The following is a 17819-nucleotide window of genomic DNA, read 5'->3' on the forward strand; positions in this document are numbered from 1 at the left end:
TTACCATGTCAAAGACTGAACGTTAACAGACCTCCCATCGGAGACCGAATTATTATAATTAACAGATGAATCAATTAATCATTCGATCTATCGTCAGTTGACACTTGCAGTTGGGAATCAAGGTGCAAATAACAGATCAAATGCATCTACGTCTACGTTTAATTGCAACGTTGTTGGAAGCTTCCTTAAATAGAGAACGTTCTCTTGATGGCTGGCCAGGTTAGTCGTCTTTCCGGCAAAGAGGAAAGTTAGACCACTTCTTGTAAGCAGTGTAAATAAAGTGTTCTGTGTTTATGCTTTCTATAAAATAATGTCCTGGAGAGTATATCGTGGCATAGCGGTTTACACAGGCGATGTGGGTTTGAAGAAGATTAACACATCTTTGCCGAGCGAAATTTGATGCAAGTTACTACGAGTAGCGAGAGTAAATACTACTTCGAGCAAAAAACCAGACTTTATCATAAATTGCTGCATTACCTCTGCTACGATATTAAATTTATTTAACGAAACTTGTTTGATGCACTCGTATAAATTGCTGCATTTGAAGGTAAAACTAGAAATTAAATTTTGATCTAATTACAGTTAATTCTTGTTATACTGTCATTGAAACGTAGGAGCAAAAAATTGTTATATCACTACACTGGGATGGGTACATACTTTTTTATGATTCCTATGATTTTTAGTAGATTTGAAGATATGAGAAGATAAGGAATTAAAAATTTGGATGTTTAGGAACTTGGATAGTTGAATATTTTAGATCTTCAAAATTCAAAGATTGGGAAACTTGGAGATTTAGAAATTATGATAATTGAGAATTGAAAATTTAATAACTCAAAATGAAAAATTGTAAATTGTGAATTTGATAATTGAAAATCTGATAATTGAATAAAGGAGAAATTGAAGAATTGAAGGATTTAAAAAATGAACAATTGAGAAATTGAACAATTGAGAAATTGAACAACTGAGAAATTGAACAACTGAGAAATTGAACAATTGTGAAATTGAAAAATTGAGAAATTGAGAAATTGAGAAATTGAGAAATTGAGAAATTGAAAAATTGAAAAATTGAAAAATTGAAAAATTGAAAAATTGAAAAATTGAAAAATTGAAAAATTGAAAAATTGAAAAATTGAAAAATTGAAGAATAGAAAAATTTTAAAAATTAAAAATTGAAAGTTGAAAAATTTGACCACGTTCCAATTACCCAATAGCTTCATGTCTGTACATCTTAGTAAAGCAAAGAGATTGTTTCGGCAGAAATGACAAAAGTCGAATTAGCCAATGATCGAGTGTGCAGGAAGCACAGATAAGCGTGCTCGACGTCACGGGCAAGCTTTTCCGTTCGGTCTTGAACGGAATAGATTTTTTTCTGAAGGCGGTCGAGTGACGTCACGAGCAAAATGAAAGGAAGAAGAGCGGAAAGGCTGAAAGGAAGTGAACTATCATGGAAAATTGCGCAACGGAGCGTTCGTCCGGAAAATCGACGGTTTCTTCTATTTGTCAGACTGTGCTTTTGGGATCAAAAGAATGAAACTTTAATTAGCAAAGGATCAGCTACGTGCTACCTCGATAACTTAACCGTGTCCTATACTTCTGTACGTTCTTACGCATTCTCACAAAGGGAAGCAGCATTTTCCACCGAATGGTTACAAGAGATTTTAGTAACGAGTCACCCGTATATGTTTCTCTATAATTTGTAATATTGAACGTTCAATTACGAAATGTAACGAGTCGGAAATTACAGTCTTTGAAATAAGAAGCGTTTGTTAAGGTAAGTCGTAATATCGTCTATTAAATTTCAGATGTAATCAGTTTCTTAGTTTAAAATTTTTTTTATTTGGAAATTTGAGAATTTATGAATTTTATGATTTAGAAATCCCACATTGCCATATTTCCAAACTTAAAAATTCTCAAATTCTTATTTTGAGATTCCTAAATTGTCAGCTTATCAAATCCTCAGGTTTTAAGAATCCCAAGTTGCGAAATAAAGATGCATATCGAAACTAACCTAAGAATTCTAAAACATTTGCACTTTCAACATCATAATTCACGGTACAATCTTATCATTTTACCATTGCATTAATAACTTTACACCTGGCTGGCACCGCCAGGGTAGTTCGTTCCTAATAGAAAACGTGGAAAAATTTTTCGTATGAAAGTTCATCTTACGTCCCTCGTAGCGCGAAGTTACGGCCGAACTTTCATCAGCGATAAAAGTTTCGGTCTGATAACATTACTCAATGAGACAGGATGTTCTTCCGGTAAAATGCACCGAGGGCCGTACACATATATCAACTGATGATGCGAGCGTCTGGAAGTAAGTTAGTCCACGTCTCTGATGGTTGCTCGTTTCTCAAATCGAACCTTTCGATTTCGAGGAACTTTCCTATCCGAACTGGATAAGGAAAGTGTCCAACTATTTTACTATTGCCAATATCTCTGAAACGTGGTAACCACAAAACGCTCGGAATTTCTAAGAAAGTTTACATATTTACGGATATTTACGTAATATTTGCTTTTTCATGAGTTATATATTGAAAATTGTCGTATTTTCCAAATTTCTGGATTTATCAATTTTTATATACTCGGACTTCCAAATTGCAAATATCCTTTAAATTTTATATAACATCCGTAATTATTACTTTCTCAACGCATAAAATCCCCCGTCTGCTACTATCTATAGTAAGTGCAATCTTAATTTTCCTTCAGCGTCGTAACTTTTGTCTGTCGTTGAAGGATTTAATTGCTGCCTCGCAAATCGCCATTCTCGGAGGGGAATGTCTCCGTGAAGATATCGTTAATGGATATTTTCGATCAACTTTTATAGAAGATTGCCACGCCATGAGAAGCTAAAGATCGGTAAAGAAGCAGAGGTTGGCAGACAAGAGGAAAAGAGGGACGAAAGTTAAAGCGTAGAAAGGTGGGGCGGAATGTTAGACAGAGAAACGAAGGGGGATGAGTAACGAGATCAGGTACTCGATAAGTTCTGACAAGCGCAATTGCACTTTCGAACGAAGCTCGTCTATGCTTAGACTGAGCAATTCCGTTCTTCCTTTTGTTCGTGGAGCTTGCGTAACGATCAAAGTTCTTCCGATCATTTTATTCGGCGCGATCTTTCCGCGTAAGAGGCGCGATTCGGTTTCCCGATATCAACCCTTTGTTATTAAGTATCATCGGCAATAACGACTCATTAAACGCACGACAAAAGAGCAAAAGAACAACCGGGAAAAGCTTGTTATCGAAGTCTTTCGAGTAGATTTGATAGAAACGCTATCCCGACGAGATACGTATTAGACCGATCAAATTATTTCATGTCTTCTTCGGAAACTTCTTCTCCAAGAATCGTTACAGACTTATCGTTAAAGATTTACCCTTCGAAATACTGATAGGTTATTTCTCTTCGAACAATTGCTGTGAATGTTACAGGAAATGTATAAGAATATATTGATAACATGTAAAAATATATTAGAATGAAGGACTATAAGAATAATTTTGTAAAAGAGTTTAAAAATATACTGAATGTATACATCAAATTAAGACCATAAGTAGATATTTTGTACATAAGTAGATCACAGTCCACCATTTTGTACATAAGTAAAACATTACTGATCTATTGACAACATCCTTTACAAAATTAATGAAAATGAAATTATCATTCTCCTCATTGTTAACATTTTCGTCAAAAATATTTTAAAGAATGCATAAAATAATTTCCTTCAAAATCAAAGACTATGCAATAATTTTTGTATGTAAGCTTGTATATAAACGCCGAAATAAAGAATTTTCCCGTTAAGAATTTGAGCACGAATTTATTAATTCGAGGTACTGTAAGGGTCCGTTAAAGGACAACTTCTTCGAATGCGGATCTTACGCACCGTTCCGGTCCAGACGGAGCATCGCATTGGGGATACAAATCACGTGAGCATGCTTTCTGACGCGGAACTAATAGAGGCGCAACAAGGTGGGCAAACAGCAGCCAAGGCTCCCCTGATTGCAACGAATTAGAGTGCTCTATCCGACGAACCGAGTTCTAGCAGTGGGTAGACATCAGTAGTGCGGTTCCGGACGAGCTGCCGCGAATCTGCGAGCATTCGCTGAAGGACCAAGCTTGTTTTCCCTCGGTTCGTGAGAGGACACACGACAGTCGAATGCAATGGTTAATTGGCTGCAGGCTATAATACCTGGTTCCATTCAATTTCAAAACGAGATCGAGTTGCCTCGCGAAAGAGATTGCGTTCTGTTACTTCGATGACCCGCTCGGAATATTACAGTGTTTTCCAGAACGGGCTTTTCAACGAGCACTCCGCTCTGATATTGCAGTGGTTCGCATTACCCTGTACGCAAGTTTTGGATGTCATTTGCTGTGTTCCTGTGTTTTGCTTCTTCAAAAGACAGATGAGTATTAACTCGTTGCATACCAAACGGCTGATTTTGAAACGTGACACGAAAACCAGTCGAAAACGCGCATCAATCTGAAACTCTAGAATCTGCTTTTGCCCGATCGAATGTAATTAAAAAGTTGTAGGTTGTTTTATTCCGTAGGTTAAGTATCACTGTCACTGTACAGTCATATAGTAACGAATCGGAGGTTATTCATCAAAAACTGAAGCCACCGGAACAAAGGATCTATCCTTTCGTGTGACAACGTCAGACCAAATTGCATCCACTGGTATTGAATTTCTTTACACAGGAGGGATTTAGAAAACCGGGGGATATTGAAAACTCTTTTCAGACTCTCATAGATGAGTCTCTCATTGTAGATGTAGCTTGCAAAATTTAAACAATTCAATTAGTGCTTTCTCAAAACGAAACATAACATTGCTAAACTATTTTGTAAATACGAAACGAGCGTGTTAAGTGTACCATAAATGTACCATAAATCTAGCAGTATTTTCATATCGTACCGTGTTACGAAACTGACCATCTCGTACACAGCAACCACCCCATAAAAGAGTGCGCCATCTTGCATATCTTCGACATAGTTCGTAATACTCTTATCAGTAGTAAAATCTGAATGAGTGATACTCAAAAATCGAAACGTATAAGAAGCGTATACATGTTTAGAGGATAGCAGAGTTCTCAAGTTGCATTTTTCAACATTCCTTGGTACAAAGGACACACGACCCGGGTCAACATAAGGGTAGCTTACGCGGTTCAGTCGAATGGAGGTTCTATTTTTGTATGGACAGACATAATAGTAGGTCAAGACGAGTTGCGGGGATAGGAGATTCCTTCTATTGTACGAAACGGAGGGATGGGAATAGGATAGCATGGGGATCGCAAGGCAGAACTCCAATATTCGGAATTTATAACCGCTCGTAACTCAGTCGGTTTCTGCACCTAATACCGGCCACAGCTTTCCGCGACCAGAAACGCGGACCAGCTTCCCGCTGCGAGACGCTCGAAATCATCTTATCGCCGTATTTCGAGATCATTACGCTTTCCAGGTGGCTACGGGAAATTGAACCGCGGTTTCGATTTTTCGACGATCCGCCGTCTACGTTACGTGACTTTTTTTCGATTCGGTTGCCTAACCGGAACGTGGACCTGACAGTTAGACGGATGTACACTTTCGGGGTTAACCAGCTAGGACGCTCGATAACGCGTGATTTATCTGCATAGTACGGGTTACATGAAAATGTACTCTCAACTCCGTTCGGTATTTAGAACACGATGCTGCAAAGGACACCAGGATTTCCCGCTTAATAGAAGACGAAGATTCATCGTGGAATATTTTCACCTCATTTTCGTTCGTACGTTGCTACCTTTTTAGGAAACGATATTGGAACATCTCTAACTTTATAGCAATACTTTACTGATTTTACTGAAGAAAACAATTGCAAACTATGTATAGGATAACTAATAAATAACAACCTCTAACAATAATCATGTAAATTATTTTTGTATCGATCATATTAACATTTGAGCTACAAAAGTGCTATTCGACAATAATAAAACAATCATATGCTCTAAGACTTCATATGTCAGAAGTTGTTCTTCACATTTATTTGAAAGTATATATAAATTAAAATAACTCAAAGTATTATAAATATAAAATGAGATTTCATTGATTAATTTCATACAGTTAAAAGCAAGCTCTTCCTCTCAGATCATTAAAGTTAATTCGCAAAGTGAAAAATTAAAGAATGTTCATAAAATAACATACATGTTAGCAATTTCATTTTAACATTTCAATGAATGTTTCAATAAATGATTTCAATGAATATTACCACTAAAAAGAATGATTATACAATAGACGATTATGTAGAATACAAGAAAATATAAACAGTAATCGAGACAGCCATTTGTACATATAGAACTCCTTTTCGAGTATTAGTTGCTACACTTCAAGCCTGATCTACTACCTGACCAACAGATTCCTCCAGAGGATCGTTAAACTCGCGATGAAGGTTCATGTTTGGAGCTGCTTTTCCAAGAAAAGCTTTGACCCTTTGTGTGTTTTTGCGAGAAATTCTTGATTCTAGCCGTAGAGAAATGGTTTCAACCAGAGAAAGAAAATTGGATTTTAGAACAGGTCAATGACCCCAGATATTGAAGTTGCACATAGTGAAAGAGTGGAAATAACATTAATATCTTGGATTGGCTGGCACAGAGAACAAACTTCAAAAGAAATAAAATACACAAAATAAAGCAACCGGTGTGCTGTTGATCATTTACTTCGGGAGTATGTTCTTACTTTATACGTCTTACAGATTTTAAATGATTCCAAACAACTGTATTTAGCATTCATAAAATTGCGGTGGAAATTAAATTTTATTATGATCAAATGTTTGAGCTCACTTTTATTAACCCCGATAGTTTTCCTTTCTTCGTAGATTATTTTAAGAGTGGTACTTTTAAGAACTTTTAAGAAATTAAACTCGTACAAAGTGAACTGAACTTTTAGAAGTTACGATACTTATACTTTGGAGCAAACATTTCGTTCAATTTATCTACGTTTCCTGTGTAACATGTTCAGCAAATGTTTTAAATATGTCCACATAGAAGCGCCAAATTTAAAAAACTTTCAGCAAGTAACAGATGTTAAAACAAAATCAGACTCAGACCTCTATGGTTCTCGTATTAAATTGTTTACACCTTGGTCACTTTCGTGAAACACGTTGCGATATTTACCGCATATTCGCGCAGTTAATAACGGGCAAATGAGAAATAGAGTGGGGAAAAAGGTGAAGCTTGTATTGATTTCGCATTCGTGCATAAGCGCGTCCTCGGGCAGCCGGCAGGGTATTATACAGCAATAAATTCGTGTAACCGCATATCTCAGGGCAATCGTGGTACACAGTCAGAGGCGTTCCCTGAGAAAAATATAACCTAGAGTCGGAGATTCCCGAGGGTTCTATACATCCACGTTCTCCTACGCTTCCGCCTTCGAGAGCCAGTCTGGGCATCGCTTCGAGCACTTTCTTTTCTCGCCCTCTGTCCGTATCCCAGCGGCTTCCTTTCTCCGTTTGCGTTTTAATGGGCAGTCGTAAAGTACAGGAAAATTAAAAATTCATACCGGAGAAAATTTAAGAGTCCCGGTGTACGTACAAACGACTGCATTTACCTTGGTTCACCCCCTCCCCTCTGGTGCCGCGCGTGTATTTGCACGTTCTTTTAGCCGCCTCGTAGCACGAAGTTTCTCTTACGCGCGTTTCTGCCTCTCCTCGTGGCCCTCTTCTTCCTGGATTTTTTTCCTCGCACTTGTACCCAGGCCACGAAGTGGCCGGAAACACGCCACCGGAAACAGACCAACCAGGCTGACTGGTTGCCGCGACAAGAAATACGCAAGGTCTCAACGTTTCCGTGAAAATTCTTTCCGCGTTCTGTTTCGCGACCCACTTTCACGCTTTTCCACTCGTGCCGCGACTTTCCTCGATCTAACCTCACCATGGATGCTGAATTCTCTCTCTCTCTCTGTCGAGTCTTTTGCCAGTCGACCTCTTCGCTACCGTGGAATGCCTTTGAGACATTCCCGACGAACAACGATCCCCTGAATCGATAATAATCCGATATTGAACGGGCACTGGTCTCACGGAATTTTGCGATTCCCAGCACACCGTGTCTCCCTAGAGCCTTTGCCGTTCGGATTCTCATTCAGAATTCGTTGAAATCTCGTAACTCGCCGGCCTCGCAGCTCCCTGGAAACGAGCTAATTCCGATATTATATTCCGGTAACTATATATACCGCGCGGAATCAAATGGGAACGAAGTTTCTGCAGTCACGCTGCTTCGACTTTAACGAACGAATTTCGGAATCCATCGATTCGTGAATTTTGGGTAATTTGAAGGATTGGATAATAAGATATTGGTTAATAAATTTTAACTTTAATGATTTTTTATTTGTTCTGACCATAGAAATATTGAAAGAATTAGATAGAAGAATTTTAATTATCAAATAATATTAGGAATATCAGACTCTCTGAGAATTTCCAGAGAGAAACTAGCATTTTCGAAATTAGTAATAAAATAGTTATTTTATAAAATAGTCACTGGAAATAATGACATAATATTGGTAATCTCAAACGAAATAATTATGTTTCTGAGAGGTTAACGCTTCTCCGCCGATCAGTCACGAAATCCGAGATTCAGCTAAAGGAACTTATCTACTCTATACCCTTACATGAACACTAAACCTCCTTATTACTAACCTGACATATCTCGACTATCACCGGAGCCACTTTGTTATTATTGTTACTACTTAACGGTTATCTGGGGAAACGGGAATGTCAGGAGATTATCCTTCTCCATGGTACGGGGAACCGTTTGACGCGGAATGCCTCAAGGTATTCAGAAGATGAAGGAATGTAATTGCGTTCAGAAGTTTAATAAATAGCAATAAAGTCCACAATATTTTATGAGTATCGTGATTTGAAGATTACTGGTTTTTTTTTTATCATTGGACTTGATATTGGCTTAGTACTCTTCCTTTGATTTATTATATTTATTCAATCAATGAGATTTCTACCTTCTTTAGTATATTCGTGATTTATTACTAATTTTTCATTCATTTTTATTTATTTTATTTTATTAGATAAGTGATACAAATAAGGTCCTTAAATATTAAAATGTAGAGAAAATATTGCTTGAAACGTATGGTTGTCAATTTCTAATCTCCAATTTTCAGATGTAAAAATCTTTAAATACTCAAATATTCCAATTTTTTAATTTTCAAATATTTAAATTGTCAAATTTTCAATTATTAAAATTTTCATATTACCAAATTTTTTAATTTCAAAATGTGTAAACGTACCAATTTGTCAAGTTACATAGTTTAAAATCCTTCAAATTGCAAATTGACAAAGTCATGCATATTCAAACCACCAAATTCCCACCCCTTTAGCTCCGACAATAGCGGTATAGCAAATGTGTACTGTATTCAATGATGTCCGTAAGTGTACGTCGTTAACACATCCATGAATCGCACCCTCGGGGTTGCAGTTATCCATCACTGGTCTGCACAATGAAATCCATAGAGATCTTAATGGCTACGCAGTATGTTCATCAAACAAGGAGCTTGTTCTACAATGTTCATTCCGAAGAAAATTCAGATTGCTGCGTAAATACAAGAGTCTCCATGCACGACAGCACTCAAGGGTCCTTCTCTTCTTGTTCATTAGTGAGAGTGCCATTATTATCATCATCATTGCAACCACGAACCGCTAATGCAATCAGGAGACCCATACTCAGACAGTAGTCCAGGCTTCTAAGGTCTTAGCCCTTCGTTAAAGGATCTCGCTTGAACTCTCACAATGAGAAGAAAATAAACACCTTCTTCCTCAAAAATTTAACGAAAAAATATTTCAAGCTTACAATTTTAAAAGGCAAAAAAATTAATCATATATTACAATAAATTTTTTCAGTAAAGATATCAGTAATAAAATTTGTTGATCATTTTTTTTTTCATAAATTTCATAATTTACTTTATGTACTTTTGTATGCAACCACTGCAAGGATTAATGCTGGCAGCTGAAGCGTCAGATTGTAGTTTAAATTATTTCGAAAGGAAGAAATTCAGAGTGTAGGATTTTCACGTAGGATTTCCACGTGTCATGATAGAATGCAAGCTGCTCGAAAAAGACGTACACAGAAAGTTGACCTGTTTGTTCCGATTTTCAACGAACACGTACAAGTCGTTCGTATCGCTCGTTTCGAGCAGGTCTTTCGTCCTCTTCGACGAACGTATTCACGAAGAAACTTTACTTCGAAGTTGCGGACATAGTTTCGAACAGAAAAATTTATGACGTTACAGCGCTCTCAAAGGCCCGGGCAGAGAATGTCGCACCAAAGTAACTGAGAAGAAACTTAGCACAAAGCGTATTCAAAGCTCCGGATCGGACGGCAACATTTAAATTAATATTCTCGGAATGTTTCGTGAAAGAGGATTATTTCTTCTCGAAGCATTTTCTTGCGTTCTTGAACGAAAACTGTAGACATTTTAATCCAATACGGGTCAAATTTTTATTTGATTATAATTTGAAATTTTTTAATACAGATTCATTAATTTTTGGATTGTGGGTTTTAAATTTAATATTAAATTTTCAAATACACGAAGTTAACATTCAGAAATATAGAGATGTAGTAACATAGAAATATGGACAACTCAAGTCTTCAAACAAAAAAAACTTAGCTATCTAGTTATTGATATAGCAAGATCTAAATAAACGTGCTTGCAATCAAAAGTAAAAACTATAGTCATTCGAAGCTGCTGTAAAAATTCAATCAGAAAAAGTTTCCAAACGCAAAAGCTAGAATTGCAGCTTCACGTATAGCCATGTAAAGCCTTATTAGTATAAAATAAAAATGGTATAGATCGTTCTCTTTTTTATAGGTATCAGTATGCCCTTTTGTGCTATGAACCAATACAATAACGCGAATGGGTGGAAAACGGTTTGAGCTGGATTTTTCAAAGGTCCAACTTTGTGGCAGGGTAGCTGGGTAACCAGGAGAGAAACAAAAATATCGACAAGGTTTTTCGCGGATCCATCCAGCACGTTCATGACGTCTAGGTCATATCCCTACAACAACTGGGAACAATTTTTAAACTGTTGGAGTATATGTAATCCCTTGTGCACCGGTTTCTATGGATATTTTATGGTCTTCTGCTCACACGTGTGGACACCGACCAAAAATACATGGCACGTCAGCGGCTCGTTTCGAGAATGCGGCCTGTCTCTATCGCCGTGGCATACTTAATTTAGTGGCTACGTCAACAAAAGAGAATAAATTCCTATATTCGACTGACATGCTCTACCCGCTGCAACGCGTCCGGTAAAGTGATACGGTTTTGCCTCGCTCCAAAGGAGCCACGTTTATTTTAGACGAAAAAGGTCATGTGCTTATTTAGGGTTAACTTTAAATTACACGCTTGGATAACGACGAAACTGTTTTGAAACGGTTAATGGAACCTTTTCGCGCTGATTGGTTCCGATAGAAACTCCATTAACTACGTACGAGACACCTCGTCACATTTATTCGAACAGAAATTTTCACGCCAAATTTAACGAGCTCATCCGATTGTTTAAAGCTTTTAACAAAAATATGGGGAGAAAAAGTGGACAGGTGTGCACGATTTCACCTCTGTTTGCAAATTCATCGCTGATAGAAAATTTATGAATTGAGCATCGCAATAGATACTGCGGTGTCGACAATTTCTAGGTTAGAAAATATGAGGCAAAAAAGTGGACAGGTGTGCACGATTTCATCTCTGTTTTCAAATTTATCACCGATAGAAAAATGAATTAAACATCGCAATGCAGGGGTGTATGTTAGAAAATTTAAAAACGTGAACGCAGAAAATTTCTCTATAAAATTTTAATATATGTAAACGAGTAAAGTCAGGAGAAAATTTGAAGAGTTGAAATTTTAAATTTCTACCCCTGTCCTTAATTCTTGCTCGTATATCGGCCAAATTATCCACGTGCATGCAGTTATCTTCCGCGTACCGTCCAGCTGTTGTAAACATTAACATGAGAGAATTATGCAGAGCTACATTATTTTGTTACAAGCGAAAAGCGTTTCGGTGCAAGGCAAAACAGTAAAGGGATGTAGAGGACATGTTTGTTCAGCGGTTAAATTTAAATCGCGCGTGTTTAGGGAACAGAAGGGTGGAGTTTAGACAAGTAAGTAGACCCTGCGGACGGATCGCGGGCATAGACGAAGGGTTTCTATTTTTCAAGAGGAAAGGAAGCTCGCGTATTCCCTTGGTAATCGGATTCCGTAACGACGAGCATACGCATCAACGTTTCTCCAGGAAAGTGGCAGCTTTTCGGAAAACACGCAATCCTCTGGATATATGTACATAGCCAAGCGATAAAGTCGCTGGTTCGATAATGGAGAAACTCGGTTTCACGTGGAACAACAGGCTTTTTAAAACCGTGACCAGCTAGTGAGAGACCGCACACGTTATTTTAATTAAAGCTAAATACGAAGAGTTTTTTTCCCGATACTCCTTAAATTCATTGTTCCTCGTCTTTATTCGAATTGAAACAACGTAATCCTTCCGGTTAGGCCACCGCCACAATAGTGTGAGCCGGCGCGTTTTCAGTTAGCCCCCGTTTTGTCGAACGAAATGAATGGCGTGGCTGGCTAACTTACGAATTTTGTATAACTTCGTCCGGACCATTTAAACTTCCACAGAATGGAGCCATTTAGTTTTACGCGTTAATTCTTGAATTAATTACCGTGCTGGACCGCGGACGGAAAAAGATGGACAGAGAAAATGAGGGACGAGGACAAGCGATGAAAGCGAATTGAAGTTTGAATCGAGCTCGGAATTCTATGAGCAAATTTAGCCATATTTTCGTGCTACACGTCATACCAGTTTGCAGTTTCGAATCAATTTATAAATTTCTCTCGGAGTTTTATATTTTATTAAAAGCCGGGAAGTTCTTTTTCATATCGTGGGCTGTTTCAATATGTCGAGCAAATACGATCGCTGGGGTAAAATCATAACGAAGCGAGACTAGTAAATTCTCTGTAATAAAGAACTCTTGATGCGATTTAATTATGATACTATTTAAATTCGTTTAACACTTTAAGGTATTATGAACGGAATAGTTCTAAGTTCTAGTATCTATTTGAAACTTATAGTGTACATATCCTCATATTTCGAATCGTCCCTACTTCCCAATATCCCTAGACCCCAAGATACTTGAATGGCACTAAAAAAGCGTATCGTGAAACGGATGTTTCTGTAAAGGATGGTAGCTTAACAATTGTACGCGCGAGGGTAAAAAAGATAGCATGGTGTGTCAAGGGGTTAAAACGTTCGACGTGAAAGTAGCAAGCGAAACGTTCTTTTCTGTATTCACGAAGGTAGGCAAGCTTTAATGAGTCCTTCGCACTGTTTGGCGATCTCCATTTAAACGGTCCGTATTTAAACGCCTGTGTTGCTGGCCTCCTTTACAAGCCTGTTTTCCACTTGTACCCTTTGATAACTGTTACGAGCATGCTGGTACCGTGTAACAAACTCTTCTAGCCTGCTTTAACCGCGTACCTTAATTACGCATTCAGGACTACCATCGTTCGGTGTAATTATAAACTTCGACATGGAAGTAACTCAACGAACGGTCTAGCTTTATAGCTGAGCTCGCTTCGCTTGTGTCATCGGGATCCAATCGAACCAGCTGCTTGATTACTTTCCACTGTGCTCTTCTGTGATAATATTTCCAGCGCAAAAGGAGACAATGAACGCTAAACTAAGAAGCCTGAAATTAAACGATTCGAAGCTTCTTCTAATTACGATGTTACTCCATTGTCTTTGCTGTATTTCAAATACATCGACAAATATTAAATAGCTCCAAATAACAAGTATCTTCTTTTAAATATATTTTAACTCTGTAGCACAGGACATTTAGGATAACAAATACTTACATATAATTTTTTATTTTGATGTCACTTTTTAAATTTATAATTTTGTTAAGTAGGATGTAGACTTGTAAATAGGATGTTGATTGTTATCTTACTGTATAACAGAAGAGTGGGATCGTCTTCCTAGTGCAAGTATAAATATATACAAAATACTACACATTTAGAATACTACTATTTGTTGAATATAGATCTTCTTTAACAATCTTGCTAACAGGACTTCGTAATGCAAATGTAACTACATTTAAATCCTAATAAACATAATGTAACATAAATGTAAAGAGCAAATGTGCCTTCGGTTCATACCCAATAATAAAATTTGACAATTATAAGAACGCGTTACAAGTAAAAAGATTACAAAATTTATGCAAACCAGCCCCGAGTATTTCGACATTACGCCAGTATCCGAGCGTGCAATCATTCACCAGCATCGCTCCAATTTGCAGTCTAATTTGAAACGCACCTGTCGCTTAAGTAATATCCATTAGTATTTCGGTCAAAGTAATGCAAACCGAGTATCGTAGGAGCTATTTGATGGAGCACGTTAGATCGAGAGAATTCCTGACCGTCGAGGATTGAATTCGTTCGACGCGGGCGCCCGTTTCCATGTACACTTGGCCTTGCATGGAAATGGTCACTTTGGCCAACAAGATGTATTTGCCTCTTGCGAAGGATCCGCTGTGCACACTCGATCTTCGCCTCTCTGTTAGCGACCTTTCTATCAAGTGGCCCGTAGAAACGGATCCTTGATTAGTTGTGAATGGCTCTCCTTCGGTAAAGAGTTTGCATTCAAATTGCGTGCAGAATACCGTAGGAAATGGAAGTTGGTACGTAACTGGTAAAGGATACTCGCGAACTCCTGTGTGATATCGTGTTGCATGATATGGGAATAATAGTTTCTATGTCACTTGGTCATGAAAGCAAACTCAATTTCCCATAACTTGACATCTGGATGCCCAAATTATGTGGGGTTTCAACGAAGTCTTTGATACTTGGAAAAAAAATTGATTCCAACATATGTGGAGTTGAAATTGAACTTCGATCAAATAACACATGTATCAATTTATATTTGCCCACGTCAGAAGTTGAATATTTGAAACATCGTTACAAGTAAATCTCCGATAATCGAGGGGTTAAAACAGCTTAAAATAATTGGACAACAGAACTTGGTACGAGAAAAGATATAACAAAGTTTCCAACGGGAAGTTGTAATAAATCGTTTAAAGTGAAAAGCACCGAATTTACTATACCCGAGAGCAGAGATTCAGAGTGAAAGTTAATTTTAATTAGCCTTCGGAATTGATCGAGGAAAGCAGTTTCATTCGATTTTAATTCGAGCCGCGTATTTCAACGCTTGAAGAGAACGCAATTAACGTAATCCGTCGGTGTTACTTCTCTCGAAACGTTCTTCCCTCGTAACTGAATCCCGGCCGTTGTTTACGTAATGATTATTTCAGTTCGAAAGCGAAGCAACCAGCCAGAGTCCGGCTCAGAAGTTTGTTACATTGAATTAGACAGCAACGTTCAGGTTCGCGATTAGTGCAGATGGCAGTGGTAACTTTCGGAACTCGGAATCTCTGCCCTCCGGTGTTATTCGAAATTCCAGACATGGTCCTGGCCACGATGGAACAATTTCCACTTGCCCGATGACTTAGAATGAATTAAGATTTTTCAAAGTTCGCCCGGAAACGTCGCGTCAGAAAGTTGCACGATGAATATCAAACGTGTTCGCACAAGCGATGGTATTCGAGCTGCTATAACCCTTCAGAGATATGGAAATCCAAGGGAAATACGCACGAATCGTGAATGAACATGGGTCGAAACTTAGAAAATGAATTCTCTCGAACTACCATAAATAATGGCATAAGTAGAATTTTTAGACGAAGAAAACCAACTTGACGCGTTACATCGACACATCTTCAAATTTAAAAATTTCCAATTTAACAAATTTAAAAATTTTTGTATTACATTTCCAAGTTCATCAGTTTGAAAATTTGATCCTGTAATTATAAATTAAATTTAAGTTTGAATTTAGAATGTCTATGGATTTGTGTATACGGCTAGTGAGTTCTTAAGAGCGTTGATCTACCAAAGCGTTATTTGAACATCGACGGTAATAACGAAGGAAAGCGAAATCAACGAGACTATATCGATCGAATAATACACCAGGAACAATATTTTTTTACCCAGTGATTACTTATACTCTGTCGACTCGCGCTGAAAGTCGGAAAAGCCAGGGAACTTTCATGGAAAATTGAGAAAAGCTTTTAACGCAAACACGCAGGAAATAAGAGAGAGAACGCGAGCGTTTCAAAGAAAAGACTGCCAGACATTTACTTCGGACGATAAGTTAAAAAGTGAAGCAGTACTCGGAATAGAAATCTGAATTTAAATCCTTCCACGATGAGAAAGCTAACGTCTGGCATTGATTTTCCTCGAAACGTCTCGAAAATGTGCTAAGAACGGATGAAAATGATAATATTATAACGAAGAGCTATCCGTCGGATCAACACTCCGCTAGACGAAATGAAATTCCATATCGCGTGGCTATCAATTTAACGAACGAAAACATACGCAATACGATTATCCGGCATCGATGTCTGTGCTATTAATTAGCATCGCGCAGACAATTTGACCAAATGATCGATTCGATCGATCAGGATCGAACGATGATCCAAGCGTAGGATAGCAGAATCGGAAGTTACACTTCATCATCGTTAGCGTGGTAGTAGCGGTAATCATGGCTCCTTAATTGGATCGGAGTTTACGCCAGAGAAATACGCGTTATTATCGCCTGTGCTCTCTCTGTGCGATGCCTATATCCAAGCCGATGCTGTTATCTGGATACGTACAAGCAACAAGCCACATATTTGTGTCCCCGAGTAATCACGCTAACATGAGATGCGGAAGTCCGCCGCTAACTAAACTCTAAACTCTAAAGTCTACCGCAAGTTGTCCCGATGCGGTGTCACCGAGCACAGAAGGAATTCCCTGTAAGTACCACGTAGCCGGGCTCCGGGTGTACCTGTCAATTGCCGGTGTGTGGGTGAGCCAAAATACCTTTGGATCCCGCGAGGTTAACCACCTACCTAAGATAGCATTCAATGCAAACTCGGGAGCTCTTATTTTAATTACAGCTCGTCCTTCCCGTGCTAAACCTTCCAGGTCTTGCCATCACCGAGGAAAACAGAACCGGGGACAGACGCAAATACCTAATACGTTTCCTTCGCGGATTCTACGTTCCTTTCGTTGTTCTCGCAAAACGACTCGCGTTAACCTTGTTACAAGGAAATCAAAGTTGCCACCGTCGGGGACGAACCTTGTTATCAAATTGTCCTACGGGATTCTGACGAGAATTAAGTCACGTTTGTCTACCATATTGCTAGACGCTTCGAGAACCGAGTACGTTACGGTTACTGTAATCGTTCCTTCCATTTTCTCGAGCTTCTTGGCAACGATAAGAACGCTCCCGGTGTCAATTTCGGGACTCGGCTAACCGCGAGAGACTATCGATTAAGCGAGAACTTTGCTGGAGATTAATTTATCGGTTAACTTGTTGGATTAAGAAATCTCCGGTTACCAACGAATCGATAATCGCCCGGAGATTTATCGACGCCATCTCCTTCTCCTCCGGTAACTGTCCCCTTTAACCCGCTTTGTTCCTACATTCCCGTTAATTCCTTTAACGAGTTGCTACCCGTTCATTAATGGTCCTTTGTGCGTTTATTACACGATCGAGACAATGAACGCGGAACCAGCTGCGATCAATGGGTGTCACCAAGAACGACGTACGTAGATATGCAAGCTGATCACAGCAATAAAGCAGCTAATCGAACAGGTGACATTTTGACTGATTATAAGTGCAATGAAAACATTCATGATCTAAATTATTATACTTCGAGAATATAATATTATTCTTCTCGATATTAATATCTATACAATATTACAAT

General features: G+C 38.3%; 1 protein-coding gene across 1 annotated transcript in view; it reads right to left on the reverse strand.

The window, feature by feature from the left end:
* Positions 1-9274: 9274 nt before the first annotated feature.
* Positions 9275-17819, reverse strand: part of LOC100879104 (uncharacterized) — a 66804-nt gene continuing 58259 nt past the window's right edge. Inside the window, exon 13 of the mRNA XM_076531454.1 lies at positions 9275-9778. The gene's annotated coding sequence lies outside the window, so the exon portion shown is untranslated. The remainder of the gene's footprint in view (positions 9779-17819) is intronic.

The sequence above is a fragment of the Megachile rotundata genome, chromosome 1, assembly GCF_050947335.1.
Source record: "Megachile rotundata isolate GNS110a chromosome 1, iyMegRotu1, whole genome shotgun sequence".
Taxonomy (NCBI): Eukaryota; Metazoa; Arthropoda; class Insecta; order Hymenoptera; family Megachilidae; genus Megachile; species Megachile rotundata.